Genomic DNA, 3,974 nt, shown 5'->3' with positions numbered 1-3,974 from the left:
ACATTTTGATCAACATTTATTATTTTAATTAATTCCATTCATTTAAAGAAATTAAAATCTAAAGGTGATGTATCCTTTTGCAAGTTTTATTTCCAAATGCACCAATTTTGAGGAATCAAAGCAAGAAATCTACCATGATACACATATTTACAGATTTTAATATGATATTTGCTTGGTAGAAAATTACCAGTGTCTATAAGTTTTGTCAAGGAATGAAAATAAAGACAAGCACAAATTGAGAAACAATGGACATAAGACAGACTTCATTTATTAGTTTGGCTTATTAGTGAGGGACGAGGATTTAGACAGGCACGCTGGTAGATAGACCTGGAGAGGGGCCACAAGACTAGGTAATAAAAATGATAACTTTCTAAGATAGTCAACTTTTTTCTCACCATTCTGGAAGCTTAAAACAAAGTTTACCCAAGAAGGACCTCCCTTTCTCAGAACTAAATGGAGGGGGGAGAAGGCATGGCTATGTGAAGAGGGGACTGGAAGAAAGGCAGTTGCAATCTGGATGTAAAGTGAGTGAGTGAGTGAATGAATGAATGAATGAATGAATGAATAAGTAAATAAATTAATGGAGGAAAAAGGAGAAAAACAAAGGCCCCCACCAGTAGATCCCCTGCTGATAGCCTGGCTCATCAAATTCAATGCTTCATCAGGACCAGTTTCACAACAGTCAGGGAACAATCAATCACTCTATCTTCAAACTGACCAATCATAAGTTAGGGGAGGAAAAGTCTTCAAAGGTTTTAAAATCCTTGGGCCTAGGAAAAGGCTGGATACCACAGCTTTGCAGAGGGTCTTTTTCTCTGGGAAACTGCTGCATGTGTGTGTTTCCTCACCCCCAATAAATGTCTTTTTTCATTTGCTAGTTTTGTCTGCAGTGTTTAAGATTTCTCTGTTTCTACCTAGTATGCTCTAGATAATTCCTGTCTTTGAATTCTTTAGCAAACCTGATCAAGACATCCAGACTGCAACATCAGTAAAGTGAGAAACAGTTATTATATCAAGAGCATGGACACAAGCTGGAAAATTAGGGTGAATTAAATGCATTTTAAATGTTGATTACACAGCTGTGATTAATAAGACCAAAACATACTTTCTTAATAAGACCAGAAAATGCTCTGTTAATGACAAACTCCCTGGATATATATAAACAAACCAAAATAAACTGAATTTGTCAGGATTTTAAGTATTGCTTTCAGTATAGTCTAACACATCCTCAGAATTTAACTATTATAAGGTAATAAATCTAAAGTAAACTGGTCTTCTACAATTATATTGTACTTGGAGTTCAGGAAGAAACAATTTTTGAACCAATAAGCTTTCCTAAAAAAAATTCACATTTTCTTGAGTTAAAATTACACAAAGAATCTTTTTTATTGAATATTTTATTTACATTTCAAATGTTATTCCTTTTTCTGGTTTCCTGTCCATAAGCCCCCATCCCTTCTCCCCTCCCTCGGCTTCTATGAGGGCGTTCACCCACCCACCTACCCATATCCGCCTCACTGCCCTGACATTCCCCTACACTGGTGCATTGAGTGTTGCTAGGACCAAAGGCTTCTTCTCCCATTCATGTCCAACAAGGCCATCCTCTGCTACATATGCAGCTAGAGCCATGGCTCTTTGGATGGTGGTTTAGTTCCTGGGAGCTCTGGTTGGTTGGTATTGTTGTTCTTATGGGGTTGCAAACCCCTTCAGCTTCTTTAATCCTTTCACTAACTCTTCCATTGGGAACCCCACACAAAGAATCTTTTGGTATGTTTCTTTTTCATTCACAGCCACAAAGGCGTAAAAAAATGTAGATAAAGTAGATTTAGTTAAATAATAATCATTGTGGTCTATGAAACATTCTCTGAATTCCCCATTTTGAAAACATTCAAGGATTGCATTGTCATGTCATAAATTATTTTTGAGAGTTTATTAATGTTATTTTAGTACATTTTATTACTGTAATAAGTAAAATAGCTAAAAGCAAATTGGGGAGCAAAGTGTTTATTTCATCTTATAGTATATATAGTCTACCATCCAGGAAGTCAGAGCGGGAACCTGGAAGAAGGAACTGACACAGCACCCATGAAGCAGAGTTTCTAAAATGTTTGCACATCATAACTTGCTCACCTGCTTTCTTGTAGTACCCAGGAATACCATCTCAGGAGTAGGACCTCTCAGGGAACTGGGCCTTCTCACACCAATCATCAATCAGGAAAATGCACCAAAGGCCCATCTGGTGAGGATATTCCCTCAATTGAGGTTCCATCTTCCAAATGACTCTAGCTTGTATCAACTTGACATAAAAATAGCCAGTATATGTTGTTATTTTATTAAATCTATTGAAAACATTGTGTAAGTTAAAAAACAATCAACCAAAACACCCACAATATCTCAGAAGGTCTGCATCCTTGAATCTGGCAGCAAGCAGTGCAATGACTTGGAAGAAGATTCTGAATAGGAGAGACAAATATTCTCAACCATCGCAGACAACAATTACAGAACTTGGGCACATTAACATTAATTTGAATTCCTCCTAATTTATTCATGAGTCAGTCCCCAGTTAGATACATGCTCTGTTTGAACTATCCCCACTTGAATAAGCACTTCTAGTCCCTTTTGCAACTGTCTTCCTGACTGACAGAGGCAGGTGTCATAGTTTCTGTTGTACTGTTTTAAACTCTTCATGTATTTTTAGCTCTTGCATAACCCTCTGGATAAAAAACAGACTTGCTTATGATGCTTTCCTTTTGAAAATCTGTAAGTGACAAAATGATAGGCAGGTGAGAGTTTACATACTAGTACAAACTGAAACAGAAACACGCAGCAATTCTGTTAGACTTTTAAGAGACTTTATGATTTATTGTGACACTAACTCAAAAGTGGTAAGAAATAGTTGGTATGTCGAAGAATAAGAAGAAGGAGGAAGAGGAGGAGGAGAGAAAGAAAGAAAGAAAGAAAGAAAGGAAGGAAGGAAGGAAGGAAGGAAGGAAGGAAGGAAAGGAAGGAAGGAAGAGGCAGCGGCAAGTGATTTGACAAATTGTGTAAGAGGCAAACCTAATCTAATAACTTCCAGTCTCAGCATTCCTTCCTCACATACACTTTCAGGTTGAATTAAAGTAATCACAGGTACACATCTTTTTTAATGTTTCACATACTTCTCTGTTTTAAAGTAAATATACAGTATTAATTCTCATGCATTTTGAGTACAATGTCTTCTTCATAGAATCTATCATATATTTTCCATTTTAAATGAAGATATGTTTATGGTGCATAACTCACTTATGGTAGGCCATTAGTTACCAAATCACATCATAGTGCAAACATTCAACTTAAACTCCAAACTAAAATCACATCTGACTATATCACTCCAAGAATGCTACAGCAGATTATTTAATTTTATTTAAAAGGGACCCACGATTATGTCTTTCATAAGAATAGACTTACCTGTCCTTTTCCTTGTATTTCTATTTGGGCTAGATATGGTGCAAAAGTACTGTTATTTTAATCTTTTTAATAAGAGAAATAGAGTTTCAGTAAATAACTTTCTAATAAAAATTAACCATACTAAAAGCATAACTATTTTTCTTTTTATTTGTTCGTTCTTTGTGGTAAGAATAGGGTTTATTTTAATTGCTGTGGTTTTATTTTGGTTTTTATTTAAAATGGGAGGTAGTATGATGTTTCTGCTTCATGCTTTTTCTATTACATTATTAGAAAAAGTAATGCTACTTTGCTTTATAGATACATGATACAATTATTTTCCCTAGAAGACAAATGATGGACATTAATTAAGTGGCCCTTTATTCTGTGGGACGGTATTTAGTAGTCATTTCATGACCAAAGCCAAGTGGAGAACTGAGGCAATTATCTTCATCCTCTAGCCTCAAAACTCAATTACTGCTATCTGAATTATCCACATAATGGCTTTAATTCTACCTAGTGCTTTAGGCTATCACTGAAAGACAGTTTTC

The sequence above is a fragment of the Rattus norvegicus genome, chromosome X, assembly GCF_036323735.1.
Source record: "Rattus norvegicus strain BN/NHsdMcwi chromosome X, GRCr8, whole genome shotgun sequence".
Lineage (NCBI taxonomy): Eukaryota > Metazoa > Chordata > Mammalia > Rodentia > Muridae > Rattus > Rattus norvegicus.
This window is presented reverse-complemented; position numbering follows the sequence as displayed.